Source organism: Ictidomys tridecemlineatus, unplaced genomic scaffold, assembly GCF_052094955.1.
Source record: "Ictidomys tridecemlineatus isolate mIctTri1 unplaced genomic scaffold, mIctTri1.hap1 Scaffold_1016, whole genome shotgun sequence".
Lineage (NCBI taxonomy): Eukaryota > Metazoa > Chordata > Mammalia > Rodentia > Sciuridae > Ictidomys > Ictidomys tridecemlineatus.
The window spans coordinates 36,841-55,836 of NW_027520981.1; the positions used below are offsets into that span (position 1 = coordinate 36,841).

At 48.4% G+C, this 18,996-nt stretch overlaps 2 long non-coding RNA genes across 3 annotated transcripts; both read left to right on the forward strand.

The window, feature by feature from the left end:
- Positions 1-2,559: 2,559 nt before the first annotated feature.
- LOC144372404 (uncharacterized) lies at positions 2,560-9,935 on the forward strand. Of its 2 annotated transcripts, none has more exons than XR_013432427.1 (3): positions 2,560-2,709; positions 5,885-6,098; positions 8,988-9,935. It is a non-coding gene; the product is annotated as an uncharacterized LOC144372404 (long non-coding RNA). The 2 variants fall into 2 exon arrangements; XR_013432428.1 differs by lacking the exon at positions 2,560-2,709 and adding an exon at positions 2,726-3,092.
- Positions 9,936-12,674: 2,739 nt separating this feature from the next.
- On the forward strand, positions 12,675-17,719 carry LOC144372408 (uncharacterized). Its single transcript, XR_013432431.1, has 4 exons — positions 12,675-14,389; positions 15,356-15,561; positions 15,797-16,002; positions 17,076-17,719. It is a non-coding gene; the product is annotated as an uncharacterized LOC144372408 (long non-coding RNA).
- Positions 17,720-18,996: the final 1,277 nt, after the last annotated feature.

The window sequence follows — 18,996 nt, forward strand, 5'->3', positions numbered from 1 at the left end:
TTGCTGGGCCTTTGGGTGTGGCCTTCCTAGATGTCAGTCAATCTCTGACAACAGACATCATGAAGCTAGACTCGACCTCCTGAAACCTGACCTCTTGCCTCATTTGAATGGCTTCTCCTTAATAAAAGGGTTCAGATCCTGCTCTCTCTCTCTCTCTCTCTCACACGACATTGAATGGATAAACAAATTGTGATGCAGTCATACAATGACTAGTAGGCAGCAATAAAAAAGAACAAATTACTGATAAATGTAACATCTTGGATGAATCAAAAGGCATTATACTGAGTGAAAGAACCCGGCTCAAAAGTTTACATGCTGTTTTCCTTTATAAGATGTCTGTTCAAAAGTATAATGAAGAATAAATCATGTTTTCCAGGGATTAGGCAGGGGACAGGAGTGTGGCTACCATGGCATAGGGTGGAGGAGTTTAGGCAATAACAACTTTCTCAATGTACATTGAAATTCAAAGAACTGTAAGCCAAAAGGAAAGTTCATCTCATGGTAGGTCAACTGAAAAACAAAGGTGAGGAGGACTATAGCTTTCAAAAATGTTAATTTTATAAAAGACCTAGGAAGGCTGTGGAGATGTCCAAATAAAGAAGCCTGAAGAGACATGACTAATGCAATACACAAAACCCACAGTGAAGGGGAAGAAATTACAGAATATCCTATGTATTAATACATAGAAAAATATCCCTGAAGTTTCAGTTCTAACCTTTCTCAAAACCTGATTGGTGCTCTTGATTTCTATTCTTATTATCTTTCATATATATATATATATATATATATATATATATATATATATATTTAGTTGTAGATGGACACATTTCTTTATTTAATTTTTATGTGGTGCTGAGGATCAAACCCAGGGCCTCGAAGGTGCTGAGTGAGCACTCTTCCGCTGAGCCACAAGCCCAGCCCCCTATTATCTTTTTCCACAGTAATTAATTGATTCAATTAAGTGTCCATGTATACATATAATATGTCCTGTTACATAAAAGGCAATGTATTTGTGGACATAAGACAGGAGAAATTCCTCTTTTCCTTTAAGACATTGAATATTGATGCCAAACCATTTATCCACTCTTCTTTAATACTGTTTACTGTCATAAACATATGATAAAATTTTGATATCTCTTAGGAGTTAGTTTTCTAAATAATTGTTTGAGATTATTTTTCTAGCCCCATAAATAAGTGACTTATTGGATGCACCACATAATAGCAAGCCTTATGAACAGTTTTTCAAACTGTCTCACTATTGAGAGATCATTGTTTTCCAACTTGGAAAACTCTTCTTCCCAAAACATTTTGTACATGGAAACAAATAACAGCAAATCCCAATGCTAACTGGCTTACTTACCAAAAGGAATTTATTGACTCACTGATCATAGATGGACCAGGACTGAACCTTCATGCCTCTGTGGTGGCTTGGGCCTACCTTATTTCTCTTAGCAATTTTGTCCTCAGACTGCATTCTACCATAGGGGTAAATGTCTGCCACTGCAATCAGAGCTGCTGTGTTTCTTCAATCATATCCCAAGGGTGGGGACATTATATCTAAATCAAAACATTAACCAAAGTCTTGAATCTCAGTGACTGTACACCTTAGAGCATGTATTATCCCCGAACCAACCACAGCCAAACACTAGGGGTGCTACACACTGAAGAGAAATAACACACAATATTAGGGAGGGCACCATCATATCTGCAGTGACAACTCTTTCACTTACTTGACACTTCCTTTACTTAATACAATCAGCTACCATCTATTTGATCCATACCTGTGCTGCCTCTTTGCATCCTTTTGGCCATTCCAAACAACAGGGAACTGAGTTCTCCTTCCTGGTTACCTTAGTTAACGGGAGTGCATGGGAACAGTAATGGAGGTCAGGGTGACAGCAAATGCTTCAGCAGTTGAGCAGGAAAGCGTCTAGGAGGAAGCACATCAGGGCACAGCCGCCCTGGGGACCCCAAGGCCCAAATCCTGGGCAGCCTGGGAAGCGAGGGTCCTGGGCTTTCTTTTGGTGTGGTTTCTCTCAGGTGCTTAGTCCCAACACCCTGGGAGAGTCTGTTTTCTACCACATGGCTGACTGCACGGAGCCACCACAGGGCAGGGCTATCCTGAGTGTCGTGCCTGCTTGAAGGAAGGTCCCACTTCCAGACCTGAGGCTGGGGCAGACTCACAACATTTGCCCAGGAAAGCCCTCGTCAGCAGCTGCCAGTCCAGGAGGCCCTTGGAGGCGGTCCCTCAAAGCAAGGGGAGTGGCAGGCTCCTTTTCAGGAGCCCTGTCCTCCTGGGCAGCAGTCCCATCCCCCTGGCTGAGGCCCATTTCGCACGGGAAAGCCCAGCATCCAGGGCCGCCTGCACTCGGTCCCACAGTTACGAGGGGCAGGCGCAGGCCTCACTCCTAAGAAGTTGGGGACAGGTGAGGACTCTAGTTAGTTGCTGTCCCACCCTAGCTCATCAGCTGAGGTGACAGCGCAGCTGGCGGGGCGCCAAAGGCCCCGCCCTCAGCACGCAGAGGTTGACGCAGAAGCGAAGTGGGGCCGTCGCCAGGGAGACGGGGGCGGGGCCTATGCCAGGGCGGGAACTTGGAGCCGCGGTCGCGCACAGCTCCGTGTGGGAGGAGCCCGGAAGTAGCGCCCTGGAGGCGGGGCTGCAGGTCCGCGTGTGGTGGGTCCAGCTCCCGGGATCCTGGAGCGGAGAAGGTGAGCTGGCCCGGAGCGGCCCTGGTCTAGACACCCACACGAGGGTGGGACCCCGGGAAGACTCTGCCGCCGCCCTGGAGCCTCGGTCCCGGGCTGCCTGTCCCCTGGAGCCGTCGGGGCGGTCCCCACAGCGCCCACCGCCGGACCCCGCTGTCCCGGTTCTCACCTGAGGGCTCTCCTCAGCGGAGCTGCTGGTCACAGCTGGTGGGTTTTGATTTGCAGGGTCCTGTTCAGGATGCGGTGGCCTCAGCAGTGTGGCCTGCGCTATGGACCTCAGAGGAGAACAGGTGGCCTGACCTGCAGGCCCCCTGGAGAGGGGAGGGCGACGGAGGAGCCCAGGTGACCTGGGGGCAGGAGGCGGTTTAAAAGACAGACCCGCCCAGGTATTTCAGGTCTCACTGACTCTGTGTCCTTTTGTTTTCCTGACGCACCTGTGGATTTTGTTTTAAGTCCTCGCTTTAAAAACCCTCTCCTGTTTCCTTCTGTGTACATGACCCATCAGTTTAAACCATGTTCCAAGGTCACTTTTTGGTGTATGTGTGGTTCTGGGGATTGAACCCAGGTCCTTGAGCCTGTTAGGCAAGTGACCTACCTGAGCTCCACCCTCAGAGACCCGTGTAATTTTCCCCCCTTGGCCACAAGGTCTAATTGCCAAGGCTGACCTCAAAGGTTCCTCTTCCTCAGCCTCCCTGGTGGCTGGCATGACAGGCATGCACCTGGGACTGTCACACTCTAGCCTGTGATGGGAACTCATGTGCATCTGTCCAGGGCTGAGGATGGTTCTGCAGAGCTGTGCTCCAGGCTCCCTGAAGGCCTGTGGAGGCTTCTGCTGCCCAGCAGCCCTGGTGCCATGGCCAGCGCTCCTCCCAGCCTGGGGCAGGCAGCTGCCCATTGCTGTAGGCTGACCGTATTTTCTTCTTATAGCACTCATACATTCACTGGAGTATGTTGGATGGTTTGTCCATTAGGAGTCTAACAGGTCCTCTAGAACCTTCAAATAATTAGTAAAATTCCTAAAGAGTAAGTGAGCATGCACAGAAATTGGGCTAATGGGAAGAATGATGTTGGATGATATTTTCATGACTTGAATATATTATCCAACATGAAGTTACATTTTATTACTTACAAAATAATAAAATAATGAAGCAATACCATGGGCTGAGCCAAAATATATCCTCAGGATCTTAGGCATTCTGTAATAAATGTGCATCATTTGAAGTAGAGAGTTGATCATCTCTGGGTAATGAAATGGAAGTAAAGGTATCAAAGCCAATGATCATCTGTTTCCAATTTTCTGTGATTTGCTTCAAGTGGTAAAGTGGTGATATTTATAAATAATGGATCAAGTAGGTTCATAATTGTTTTAGAGAACAATTAGATGCCTTTACACTTTAGGCTATATGGGCACATTTGAGAACGGTTCCAGCCATTCTCTCATCCTTTGCGTCATTCCACTCAGATGTCCTGTGAGACATTTTCTATGTGAGGCTTTAAGAAGAAGAAGAGAATATTCTGTAAAGAAAACCTTGTGATCTGTGCCTTATAAAATTGAATGGGTTCATTCAGAAATCAGAATTTCTATTGAAAGCTATTTGCATGAGCCAAATAAAACCTATTTCTAGGCGTCCTGGTGAAGACAAGGTTTTATCTTTATATGTCTCATTGTTTCTGCCTTGCGACCAGCTCAAGCTTCATGAAAGAAGGTTCAGTTCATAAGAAATTGTTAGTGAGTTTTAAATTAAAGAGACAAGACTCTCATTACCTTTCACATAGCTCCGAGACGGCTTCTCCTAGCTCCCACTTCTAGCCACCTAATGTGGTGGCAAGGTTTACACAAGAGACTAGGGAGAGAGGGAGAGCATGCAGGGAGTGAGCTTTTATTGGGGAATAAAAAATTCAAGGGAAAATCCCATCCAGTGAAGGTTAAGGGGGGCAGCATCCCAAGGTCAAGGACAACAATTGGGTCTTCAGGTCAGTGGCCAGGCATGCCTCTGCATGGACAATCCCTCGGACCTGGGAAAGGGTGGGGAATGGCTCTGACACAACTGTGTTTGAGCGCCTCTCACCCAGCCAGGGAGGTAAGTCAAATCATGTGCGAGGATGGCCTCCCACAATTGTCTAGTTTTTTTTTCTTGTTGTTGTTGTTGTTAAAATGAAATTCATAAGTTGGTAGACCATTTTTTCAGATGTGTAACTAGATACCATTTAAATTACCCACCTTTAAATGGTAGACATTTTGTACATGAACACTGCCTGTCTGCACCTTTTTTAATAACCAGTCTGGGCTCAGGAGCCCAAATACCACTGTTAGCTGGAACATGTTCTTCAGGTTGGCCTATTTGCCAGTATCCCCTGAGGTCATCTGTTCAATGAGCTTCGTTACTCCTGCTCCCTCACTGGCTTTCATTGAAACCACATACTGTCTATGAATCAGGGACACCAATCCCACAACATTGTGTTCTTTGAGTATCCAAAGTCCCACTTTTCACTTCACCATGCCTGACATAGGCAGTAATATTTATCAGCAAATGTGAGGTTTTCAAAGATCCAATTCTATGTGCTCCTTTCTCAGAGAGCATTAGGCAGGGCTATAGCATACATAAATATTAAGTAAAGGCCATAGTTTTAAAATGTCATCCATTGAATAGTTGACACATGTCTGAGATACTTTTTATTTTGGAGGAGGTATTTTTTAATAGGGAATTCCAACAGCTACGTAATTGTGAAATGAGAAATCTTGCATCCATTTTATTCTTTGTTTCTTATGATTTTTACCAGTAAGGATAAGATACTTCCTTGTTCCAATGCAGATGTTGCCCACTTCTGTAAATGGATGTGGGGTGTCACCTGCTACTTGCATGTCTGCATGTTGTGCTTGACACTAATATCGTACTTGGTAGGTGGCAGAAAGTCAATACTGAAGTTAAGCTCTTGTAGCAGCAGAGATGAAGATCCTTGTTGTGCCACCTTCTGCAATCCATGCTGCTCTGTTTGAGTCCTTTAATGACTTCCTGGTGATGAGCATCATGGTCTCCTGGTCTTTGAGAATAGCCAAGCATTGCTCTGTGAATGTGGAAGATGGGCATGTGGAAGGCTCCAGGCAGGATGGATCATTGAACATGTACTCTAATCCATATGCCTCTTTAATAACCTGTTTTTCTTCTTGGGTTTTAAGGGAGACAGTGCCCTCAGACACTTCTGTGCAGCTAGGAATGCAGGCTTCTGCTTCACCTTGAAGGAAGCATTAATAAATCATTTCCAGAAGACATGAGAAGAGAGAAGTGAGCCTCTGGTATCATGCAGGTTCCTTGCATTGCCCATGGGCTAGAAGAGAGAAGAGTTGCTTCATGAGATTTGATCCCCTTTTTCCTGAAGAGTTTCACACAGAGGTGAGTCCCCAGCATGTTTAGACACCATTTCAGACCCCTTTGTTGACGGAAATGAATTACACCCCCTGATGATGTGGAAGAGCTAAAGATGTGTTTGCTATGAATTTTCTATTTCATTCATCAGGGCCTGAGTCAAGCCAGCCATTGTGCTGTCAGCGCATGAGCTGCTGGTCAAATGTGAGGAAGTGGTCTTGCTTTATGAAAACACCACCCTGATTCAGTGAGCCAGAGGCAGCCTGCAGTCCCTGTTTTCCTGTAAAGGCAGATTGCTGTGGATGGCCTCTGGTCTCGTCATGCAGCCCTGCTCAGAGTAGGGGATTGAGGGTCCAGGCAGATCCCTAGTTCCTTTGGACCTTTATTGCCATTGGGCCACCCCAGGATCCTTGGACTCTACCTGGTCTTCTGCCTTGGGTCAGGGGATGTGAGGTTTGGAATCCCCCTCTGTGGCAGGATCCCAGCCCCCCCAGCCACTTGAAGGCAGGCACAGCCTTCCCTAATTGTGTTAGAGTTAGAGACTTCTCCCACCCATCCTCATCCATGCTCATCCCACATTTTGTAGCTTGACACCTGAGGACCTTTATTCATTGACTTAGTGGTTAGTGATGATGGTTACTAAGACTAAGTGACTCTTTCAAGTCACATCACGTGCATGGTAGGGCTAGAGCATGGATCTTCATAATTGATTTCATGGAACTCTCTCATGGAAACTGTGACTGCTTCCTAAACACACACTCTACATTTGGAGTGTCAAAATTCTTGGCACCGCCTCCTTGGCAAGTGTATCTTATCTTCTATGTGGGAATTTCACAAATATCTTCCTTTGGTGTGTGGAGGTCATGCAGAAGGGATTTCATTTGAAATAGCCCAAACAAGAAATACCAGTTGTCTTTTTCGCACTTGGATGAATGTAGTGAACATCCCTTTCTGTGTGCTTGCATGCGTTGCTCCTTTGAATTTGTTGAAGAATGGTTGGCTGGGGAGCAAGGTAACGAGAGATGTATATCAATGGTTGTCAAGTATTCTGAAGTGAAGAATGTATTGAGGATGTCAAGGCTTTCCTAGCCAGTTCCTATGGCTCAGTCAGGGATCAGTCAGAGGATTGTGTCTGGTAGACTCTTTGGAACAGATGTCAAAGTGGCCTTGTCTTACCCTGTCCAGGACTGAATGCTGAGCTTGAGTGGGAGCTTCTTGTCATTTCAAGCATTTCCATGAGTCTGTCCTCTGTTCTCTAGTATCCAAGTGGTTTCTAACAGGAAAGCAAAACAAAATTGAAAGTATGGTGATTGATTATTTATACCAATGTTATTTCTTTCTTTTTTTTTTAAATATTTATTTTTTTAGTTCTCGGTGGTCACAACATCTTTGTTGGTATGTGGTGCTGGGGATCGAACCCGAGCCGCACGCATGCAAGGCAAGCGCGCTACCGCTTGAGCCACATCCCCAGCCCTACCAATGTTATTTCAATCAATTTTGTATAATACGAAATTAACTTTCTGCTAGTAAGATTTCATATGTGAGGAAATAATGAAAATATTGGGGTTAGGGGATGAGAATATGCAAATCAAACATTTTTGAGCATCAAGACCCGTTTTTTGTTTTTGTTTTTGTTTTCTTAACTTAAATAATAAAGTGCCAGAGGACCACACCTGCCATTCAGCCTCAACAACCTCCAGGTCCAGCCTCCAGGTGGCCCATTTCACCAGGGTTGTGGGACCACACTGTCCTGGGATGAGAGAGCAGTACCCACGGATGTTGTCATCTCACAGAGTAGATATTGCCAGAGACAGTAGAGAGCTAGTGGCACATGAGGAAGGGAAGAGCTCTCAGGATGGGAAGAGGGGGCCGCTTCGAGACTCATTGGGCATGGCACGAGGCTGCTGGGTGTGGTGTTGGCCTGGGCCCACTGAGTGGGGCAGATCTGTGGTCTGTGTCCCTGTACCCTCCTCTGTAGCCTATGTTGGCAGCAGATCAGGGAATTGGGATCAGAAGTGCTCCCTGTAACACAGGCACCAGCCCCCAGAGTATGTGCCTAGCCGTTTCCCCACCTGGCCTGACTTGGTGCTTGTCTTGCCTCAGGGCTGAGACCCTACAGTCTCTGATGAGGGTGTCTGCAGTCCAGATCCAACCTGCATGGCCAACATGCTCAGACCTTCAGCTGGGTCCTAGGCTGCTGCAACCAAACCCTGTTAACTAGGTGGCTGACAACAGAGGAAGTGTCTTCCGTTGAGCTCCAGAGGCTCAACACAGTAGGTGTTGGGCTGTCCCAGTGCCATAACCCCTCCCAGGTTTCAAGGGGACTGTCCCCCCAACTCTTCCAGCCCTTCCCACTCTCCTACTGCTGCCCACGATCTGTGGTTCCTATATGGGCATCCCCTCCTGATTCCATCCTCACTTAGACTGTATCCCCAAGTCTCCCTGGTATCTGGGTCCAGACTCTCCTGTTCCTACAAGAATATCAGATATTGGATTTGGTCCCAGTTGAAGCTGTGTTCCATCATATGAGCTTTCAGCTTCATCCTGTGCAAAGACTCTTTTTCCACACAAGTTCGCACGACTTTTGGCTGGCTAAGAATTTTCAGGGGACACTTTTCTAATGAGTACACTTTCCTTCCTTCAGATCTCCCCCCAGTGAGCATTCCTCGCACCCTTGTCCTAGTTCCTTTATGGCAGATTCCCTCCTTATGGCTGAGAGGACCTAGTGACCCCTGGATTCACACATTCTCCTTAATCACCAACACACTGCAGAATTCTCCATGTGACTGCGGTGTTTTGCATTGGAACCCACCCCCTGACTTCTAAAAGTGGTCTAGACAATTGGGTTGGCTTCCTCCCTCCTGAACCTCTTTGATGTCCTTTAAAGTAAATTATTCTTTTGGATTCCTTCCACAGTAGGCAAGTCCTTGGATCCCCTGGTAGAAAGTCTTCCAGCCTGAAGGTCAGATGTGTCCAGATGTTGAATTGAAGGATATCAGCTCCTAGAAGCCCTCATCCTGGCTGCAGTGTTTCCTCCCCTCAATGCAAAGCAAGAAAGTGCAGTTGGCCCTGCACCCATTCTTCTGCATCCATGATCCCTACCAGCTGGAAATCCAAACTATTAGGAAAGCAGTTGTGTCTCTCTGGACAGATACTTCTCTCCTCATTGTTTCCTGGATCTTACAGTGTTACAGAGAATGACACTGCCCTTTCATTGTATTAGGTGTCAAAAGTCATCTAGAGATAATGGAAGTGCTACAGGAAGAAGATATGCAGCATTTAGATGCAAATACTCTTTTGTAAGAGACTTGAGCCTGTGTGGACTGGTTTTTTGGGCTGACTTTGAACAAATATCCCTTGGATTTCTTGTAACATTTCTGGTTTCTGGGCTTGGGAGTGTTCAGGACTTGTGTGTGAGTCAGCCTCATGGGGATGTGATGGGGGGCAGTCGGAGCTGTTGTGCAGAACCTCAGTGATGGCTTGTAAGGCCACCTGTAACACTGCAAGCAGCAGACGAGAAGGGAGCCTGCTCCCCATGTGTTCAGCTTAACTCTTGTCTTATCCAAAATCATGACTTGTGAAATGTTGCAGAAATGGACTCATGCCAAAAGTTGGGATGTTCTGGGGAGCATGGGCTGTCATTCTATTCTGTCTCTGCATTATGATGTGTTAGTGGGTGGGAACTTGAAGACGTGCTTAGGCCATGGATTCTCCTTCCCTGGGAAAGGGCTTCTCAAATCAGCCCTTGTCCCTCTTTCACCTGCTTCCCCAGGAGGACACAACAAGAACGTTCTTACAAGTTGGCCCCCGGTCTTGGTCTTCCAGCCTCCCAAATTTGAGAAATAAAATCTGTGCTATGAATTACCCAGTGTCTTGTATTCTGCCAATACAACACAAACTATGCTAAGATAAGTCAATCAGCAGTCTCCTAAGTGTTTACATTGTGGTAATTGACACCAAACATCCATTTTGTAATTAAACCATTTTGGAGTACACAGTTGAGTGGCATTAAGCATGTTCATGTTGGTGTATAGGCATCACCACCATGCATCTCCAGAACTCACGTGGACATACTCTTGCCATCAATGCTGAATTCTAGTGCCCTTGAGGCCTAGGAAAAGAACATGGTATTTACTTTTTATGAACCTGATAATTGAGAATCTGAGATAAGTGAAATCCTACAAAATTTGCCTTTCTCTGGACACGATCATTTTCAAGAAATGCAGATCACCCTCACTCGTGGGCATACCAGGTCCACTGCTAACTCTGTGGGTGTTTCAATTGCACTCTCAGTGACAGTGGTGACTGTGTGCACATGACCTGTGTGTCCAGCTCAGATCTCAGGATCTAGGGTCTTTGGTTCCACACAGCCTATAGGTTGCCTGCTCCTCCAGATCTCTGCAGGCCAGTGGCATGAAGGCCCTGGGCCTGGTGGTTTCTTTAGGTGAGTGCAATACGTGTCCACAGTGTCGTGGGACATGATGGACTATAAATAGAAGCAATGCCTGGATACTCCTGGGATCTCAGTAGGCTCAGCCTGTGTGCTGAGAATTGTTGTGACCTCCTAATTAATGGGCCCCCAGAATCCCAGAGAAAAGGGCAAATCCAGAGCCAGTTGAACTTCAGTGTCTCTGAGAGAACTTTTGGGGTGGGGGGCCTGGATACATTGATGTGATGACTCTGATGCAGAGTCACGTGCTTCGAATCCAGGTAGAGGTGCTCAGGAGCAGCCTGGGCTGGCACGTGGGTTCCCCACCTCCACACCTGTGGAACATCTTGGGGCTCTGAGAAGCACAGCAGCCTGACCACGTGAGGGCATCTGCTGTCTCTGCATACAGTGAGCTGGGTTTTCGTCACATCTCTCAACAATTCCACATAACACCAGCTCTGAACCCAGAGTCCTGGGCACTTAGTTGAGGCTCCATCAGCTCCCACCTCTCTACCTGACAGAGCCGTCCTGGCTCCCTCTGTACTCATTACATTGAAGATGAAAACCTGGAGGGTGGGACTTCCCATCATCCAGAAGTTCGCAAACACATTCCACTGTGGCATTTGTTCCTGGAACCCAAATGGTTGGGGGACCACAAGCACCCTGGCATCCATGTGTGGGAACCATGGTAGTATAATCAAGAAACAGGAAGGAGAGGGGTTGGACTGATCAGTACAGATGGCAGGGCATAGTACAGAGTGGAATGGAGAGTTCTCACCCGGGGTGATTGTTGTGATGTGCACAAATGCTCTGCTGGTGCTGGGGTGCCCGCATGGTTTCTGGGGTCTTGAAAGGCTACAGATGCCCACAGAGTGTTCTCAGATGCACAGTGGGAGGCCCGTTGCAATATGTACATGTGGAAGAAGTAGGAGACCCCCTTAGTGTGGAGGTGCCATCTAGAAGGCAGCCTCACTTCTCTGAAAAACTTGATTGGAAAAAAAGGGTCCCTACCTGTGCCCAAAGGGCCATATATGCTCCTGGAAGTTGGTGGTGGAAATAGTTCTCCATCCATTAATCACTCCCTCACTCACTAATGTCCTTGTGTCCTTGAGAAAGGCTCTCCCTTTCCTGGTTTTCCTGAATAGAAATCCTCTTGCCTCTTGGGTGAATAGGGTTATGGGTTGTGCAGAGGGTGTTGGTCCACTGAGCATCTTAGAGACTGTCCTTTATGGAGCCTAATGATCCCAACTGGGGAATGAGGCCAGGGTCCTAACTGTGGTTAGTGTGAGGACACCATGGGTTCAGAGAGGGAAAGAAGGACAAGGGAAACTCAGATGTCCCTTCATGGCCCCTGGAGTTAGAGGACTTACCCCTTTGCACCTGGGATCAGGAGACCTCATTTTTTCGAGGACACGCACACTCAGACATTAATCTTCAGTGTGGATTCCTTTCTGGGGTCTAGGGCTGTTGTTAGCCACCAGGAATGACAGTGCTCTCCATCCTGAGTGGAGGCATATTTGCCAGAAAAGAGCCCGTGGTCACGCCTTGTGCAAAGCATTCCACACCAGGGGCTCCCATCCCTATATTCCAGTCCTGAAAGGAAGCCGCTCAGAGGCAAGGTGGGTCCAACCACCTCCCATGTGTTCACTCAGCACTGTGTTAACAGTCCGGATGGGATTGGACGTGTCTCAGAATGTCACCCTCATGAGCTCTACCCTGCTACAGCTGCAGTTCTGCAGTGGGAGAAACTCAAAACCTCAAAACACATGCACATGAAAGAAAAGAGCAAGAGCCAGAGCCCAAACATGCCAGGTGTGGCAAAGACAGCTGGAGTGCCTAGGTTGGGACTCAGAATTATGTCAGTGGGGTGGCATTGCTGCTGGCACCAGCATGATAACAGAGAGCCAGGCCTGCTCATTTTGGGGAGCAGTGTGTTGGCGAAGGCAGCAGAAATTGAGAGGCAGGATTGAGTTTGGCGCTAGGAGGAGGTTGGGTAAAAGGCCAGTGTGAGTTGGAGGGCTTGGGCAGATAGAGAGGTCAGGGTACACCCCAAAGCCTGGAGACTGCACTTGATGTCCAGGGTTGTGAAACACCACCTCCCCTCTTACTCAAAACTGAGAGCAAGGGGCATTGATGAGTTCAGTCTTTGTGCAGCTGCATCCAAGGTGGCTTGGCTAGGCACCTCTGTTTCCTTGACTCAGGAGGCTGGGAGTCCAGGCTCCACTGAGGCTCAGCTGGGAGGATCGGACTCTGAGTTTATGCCTGTGTTCCTGGTAGGATCCATGTTGGCTGAGCCTCAGTGTTTTTGTAATGAGAGGATGGGTGACTGTCATGTCTTTATCACAGGACACACTTGCTAAATGGATTTGTTTGCTCTGAGGAGGAAAGAGAGAGAGGGGAGTGTTGCTGGAGACAGGGATGCAGACAGGGGTCATAGACTTGGCATAACTCAGTCTTGGAGGTGATATCCCATCACCTGTACCCACTTCAGTTCCCATGAATCCAGAGGCTGAGCCCCCTTGAGGTGAGGGGTGAACCGGTTCTGGGCAGCAGGATGCTGTGGTACCTCGGAGTCTCTGAGACCCCAACACTAGACACACTTGGCCCTTTTGAAATCTTAGGAGAAGCCTTGGGAAGTTGTATGGCAGAGGGGAGCAGCCTCTGCATCTCAATCTTCTCCAACTTGCCATGGTGTAGAGAGGGAACTGCAGCCACGATGGGACGGACATTGGCCACGTCCCTGTGTGGGACACAGGCCTGATTGAGTTGGGGTGCATTCTTTGTCTCTCCCCTTCTTGTGATTGTCCCATCTCTACATTTGTGCTTTAGCCACCTGTGAGTCCCATCTCTGGTTTCAGAGAGAATAGAGGGTGTTATGGGCCAATAGACATAATAAACCCTAGAGATTAGATGCTACCCTACTTTCAAGAAAAGACTGGGCACAGCATGAGTTGCACAATGATGGGACCAGGGTCCAAAAGCTGCTGAGAGGGAAGGACTAGTTGTGAATGCATTTTTGAAGGCTCCAAGCTGGAACTCTAGTGGCACCAAGCAGGGCAGATGCTGGTGGGGGTATTTACGTAGTTGTTGGTGAACACATGCGCACCTGAGATGGGTAGGCATGGAGGAGAAATCAGCAGCTCATAGGGCTTTTAAAAGTGGTCTTATGTGAAAAGAGGCTCAGGTATGGACACAGGAAATGACATCATTGCCTTGACAATGGATCAAACAGAACATGGAACCCTGGTATCCAGGCACCCACTTCACTGACCAAGCCATCCGAGCTCATTTGGTTGGAGAAACTGGAGTGAGAAGGATGTTCTCCTGTGGTTGCAAACAATGCCGAGCCTCAGGCTCCCAGGAATCTCAGGGGGGCCAACTAGCCCTTTTGTGGATACACTGGGTGAGGCTTCATCTTAGAAGCCAGAGCCTCTGGCAATTGTCACAGAGGAGCTCAAGAGTAACAGTGAGTAGCACAGGGCAGGTGAGCCCAGCAGGCCCTCGAGTCTGATCCCTGATGAATGGCCCAGGACTCCTATTCTGACTCTGTGTGTGTGTGTGTGTGTGTGTGTGTGTGTGTGTGTGTGTTTGTACTGATGGGAACTGTCCCATTGTGCTTTGACTCTAGTGTATTGGCACAAGTCATTTTTCTGTTTGTCACCATTTCCATTTTGAACCCACCATTCTTGGTCCCATCCCAGGGTGAAAATGATGAGAACACGGAGGAGCCCTACAGGGTACAGAGCCTTGAACCTTACAGGCAGGACCAGCTTAGGAATGAGCTCCTGCCTGTCACTTGTGGGAGAAACCTACATTTCAGCAGCAACATGGGGTTAATCTTCTTGGATTTCATCCCCACCCAGCAGGTGCTGGATCTCTTGTTCCCAAGGTAAGCACCAGACCACCAAGCCCAAGTGTGTAGCCCCCTCATGCCTGGGTCTTGGGGCTGCCATGTACCTCTCAGGGACCCAAAGGTTTGTGATACCTAATGAGATAGAGGACCACACTCATAGTGGAATGTCAGCCCCAAATGGGACGAGTCCTGGAGGTGCCTGCCACAGCCTTGCAAGGGGAGTGAACTTCCCTCTCAGGCAGAGAAACCATCCTGACTCCAGCTGATCCACAGAGGTCCGTGTAGCAGTCCCCACACACTGGGCACCACAGCTCAATGGTGTGCACTGAGCTCATTCCCAGGTGGACTCAGCAAGGCCAGGTGGTCTTTCTGGTGTGATGTTGGCTTTGTGAAGAACGTAGATCTGTGCCAGAGGCATCTCAAAACTCAGGCCTTGGGAAAAGCACTTTTGGGTTAATAAAGACATGTTAATTTCCATAGTGGGACAGAGCATCCTAGCTGGGACATAGCTGGACAGGGGCTTTGGACTTGGCAGCTCCCACACCCAGAGATATTTGGGAATCAGCAGTTTGGGCTCATTCACTGATGAACATGGAGAACGCACCCACTGTGTGAAGACACGTTTCCAGTCACATTTCATAATTCAGTGAAAAATGGGGTTCAAATGACTGCCATTGTGTCCCTTTTCATGGGGGTCAGCCTCAAACCGCAGGTGCCATGAGTACATATCCTACATGTGACTGCATCCCTGACTCCATGGGGCATAACGGCACGTTGTCCTCTTCAGTGACTATGGTGGACCCCTGGACCAACTTCAACATGGAATGGGCTTGGGGTCAAGAGGGTGGGCTTCTGTTTCCAGAATAGGGACCTGCAAGGTGATTTGACTTGGGAAGGCTGAGGAAAGACTGCTCTCCCCATTGTAGGGTCAGAGGTTTCCTCTGGAGGCTGTGGCGAAGGCAAGGCCAGGGTTTTGCAGGCTCCACACCTTCCTCCCCACAGTGCCTCACCTTCCTTCCTGGGGACCTGGGTGAACTTCTACTCCGAGGCTTCCCATCAGCCTCCAGGCTTTCTGAGTCTGCAGCAGCTGCTATCCCTGTGGCTCCTGCTGGGTGGCTTGTACCTGGAACACCAAGCACACCACCTCCTGGCCCCAATTGAAGATGGCAAATCAAGCCAGGCAAAACCTGAGAGCCAGGCGGACTGTGGTGAGTACCTAAGGGTATATGAGGAAAGGTCCGACTCTTGTCCCACTGCAGGGAGTCTGTATGCCTGGTGTTGGGTGGAAATTAGGATAAGCCTTTGTCCATTCAGGAAGTGACCCCAGTCTGCAAAGAGGTCCTGTGTGGGCTAAGGGCCTGAGTTATTCCTGGCAGCAGGGGTATTGTCTGTCTGTGCGAAGGTCAGGGCAAGGCAGTCATGTTGGCATCTTTTCTCCTCTAGCTACAAGCTCAGTTCCTATCACGGCTCCTAAGCCAACCCCAGAGCCAGAGCCTTCTCCCAGGGAAGGGGCAGAGCCGGAGTCCAGGACATCAGGGGTCTCCACTTGGTACTCCCCATGACCCCAATATAACAAGCGGATGAGAGGCAGGTGCCTCATTCACGTCTACCTGGAAAACGAAAGGACAAAACAGTATAGGAGCATCCTGGTGAGTCTTCGAGCAGGGGAGTTTCCTGGGAGCCCACAGTGGGGAAGACCGAGTCCACAGCAAACACTTTGGACTAGGCCTGTCTTTTTGAACTGGAGCTTCTGGAAGGTCAAGAAGGAGAGCAGAAAGTGAGGAAGAGAGAGGCGGGAGAGCAGCAGCATGCCAGGTCTGGGTGCGAGTGGGCCTGCGTGTTTGGGGATATGCAGGTCAGAAGTGCAGGAGTGAGTGCTGGGTTCAGAGGAGGTCAGAGAAATATCAAGGGTACAGGCCATCCTCTACTGACCTTGGTATTGAGGAGGAGTATATTGAACCGTGGAGGTTGAAGCAGAGGAGTTGGCAGTCATTTTCTTGTGTGTGGGAGGGGATATGTTGCTGGTTGAAGGGAAGGGAGCCATTGTAGAATGATTAGGGTGGGTAGGTGTGGGTCATAGACAACTGGGGGCCTTGGAGGGGCCCATTAGTGTCCTAGTTTGCATGTATGTGAATAGAGATTTAGCAGATCTCTCTGCAGAATTTTCCTGGGTGTGGAGTATCCATCATGAGACTCTGGTGTCCACCTCCAGGGGAGCCATGTTGAACCACTGCACCTGCTGGGTCCAAATCTCCTGACACCCTAGCAAGAACTGACACTCTCGAGCCCAGCAGCTTATATGCCTATCATTAAAGAGTCCTAGTGTGTGTTTTAGCCCTGACTGTCAGGACCAAAGCACCTAGGGTTTGTGCCTGGTGCACACAAAAATGCAGCTGCATCCCAGACAAGACCAGGGATATGGAAGTCCACTGGACCATTCCTCTCATCTTGATGGGAGTAGAGTGTGTCTGTACAAAGCCTTTTGGTCCTTATTCCCTTGTCCCTGTAGGGCATAGCAGGTTGAAGCAAACTCTTGTACCAAGATTGGACTAGAGGCTCATAGGAAGACCCCACATGATCACATGAAGGCCTCAGGTAGCAGGGTATCAAGATGGTGCCCTTGTGTTGAGAGCTCACTTGTCTCTGATTGTCCTTGAGCACTGTCCTCTGGGTAGCTACTCCCAAATTCCCTCTCTGATGAGCTTTCTCCAACTCTGCTCAGGTGACCTGCCAGGACAGGGCTCCAGTCATCATCCACAGGGCCTTAGATGCACACTTGCTCCAGCAGGAGGATCCAGAAAACTACGAGCTTCTGCATATTGTCTGGAACCATCAGAGTAAGTGGAACCATCAGAGGGTAGGGAACAGTGAGTCACAGTGGGCTCAAGATATCTGGGAGCCAAGACACAGTGTGCGTTGACCCAATGCCCAGGATGAGTATGGTAGGACTTGTGCATAAAACAAAGTTTAATGATGGGGCATAAATCTGCAGGTTCTTCATGTTCCCCAGGGGCTGTAAACCTTCCTAACATGTGTTCTTTCCTTTACCTGAGGAGGCATTGCAAAGCTATTATCCACAAGGGGCCAAGAAGAGAGGCTTCTTTGTCTTGTGTCAAAGAAGACAGACAACCAAAGGGTGCCTACTTTGACGGCCTTTCCTGACCTAGATGAGTACATGAGAAAATCAGTTCAATGAAGAATCATTTCTGGCTTCCAATCTTTCTATTCATTGAAAACTGAGTCCACTTAGGACCACAGGCCATTTCTAGAGAGAAGAGTGTGGTAGAATAGAACCATTCACAGCTTGTAAACTCTTCTTGAAGAGAGAGAGAGAGAGAGAGACAGAGAGAGAGAGAGAGAGAGAGAGAGAGAGAAGAAAAAGAAGAAGAAGAAGAAGAAGAAGAAGAAGAAGAAGAAGAAGAAGAAGAAGAAGAAGAAGAAGAAGAAGAAGAAAGAGGAAGAGGAGGAGGAGGACGAGGATGAGGATGAGAAGGACAAGGAGGAGGAGGACAAGGATGAGGAGGAGGAGGAGAAGGAGGACATGGAGGAGGAGAAAGAGGAGTAGAAAAATGAAAATAAGTTGAAGGAGGAGACCATGAATAAGAAGGTCAAGATGACTTAACGAAGAAGCATGAGGAGAAGATGAAGAAGAACAAGAACAAGAAGGAGAAACACAAGCCGAACAAGAAGTATAACAATAAATTGATTAAAAATGTGAATGAGAATTATACTCAGTAGGAGGAAATGCAGAAGTGGGGAACTCAAGAGAAATATATATCTCTGGATGGCACAGCCCTGCTGTGGACATCCTCCACCTACGCTCAACACACCTCCAAACCATACCCCTCAAATTAGTGTAGCCCTGTATGAGTGGATGAATCCACTGGCAAGGTGGAGGCACCCACCATCAAGTGCTTTTCCCCAAACCCACCTGTGATCATTGCTGCAGTGGGGAGAAAATCTTGAACACATGAGTCTTTGGGGACCAATCCAGATACAAAGTCTAACTGTTTCACTTTGGTGGGTCCAACGTGACCTGGGGTACAAGGGGCTATTTCCTTGAAAGGTGTTCCTGTAGTGGACCTCCTGTGCATAGAGGGTCCTCAGGGAGGAATCAGTGGGGAGTCTTTGGTGGAACAGTAGCTGGATTCGGGGGCTCTCAGGTCTGTGTGTGAGACCTGAGCTGGCAGAGGCTCTCAGTTGTGGGGGATGTTGGGTAGTGTATTCCTTGAGTGTCACCTACCACGCCTCTGCCCCTGCCTCTCCAGAGCTGAGGATCCCTGCTGATGGAAACGTATATTACGCCCTGGATGGCAGAGTGGATTATAACTTTCTTCTTCGGGAAACAGCTGCCAGCAAGTTGTTTGAAGTCAAGCCAAAGGAGGTAAACAGTCACCTTCTTCAGTCTTTACTCCTGGTGCCACTCCACATCCTCCAAGGGGACAAGAACCTCAGGTTCTGGATGGATGTTGTAGAATGCCCACAGAGCCAATGCCAGGCTGGGTGGGGTGCAGGTGCTGGGCTTTGCTGATGTTGTCATCCACCACAGTTCTTGGAGCATTCTGTGGCAGTGGCATCCAGGATCCCAGCAGCTGTGAGCAGCAGCTCTGCGGTGGTTGCAGGACCATTGCCCCAGGCCACCC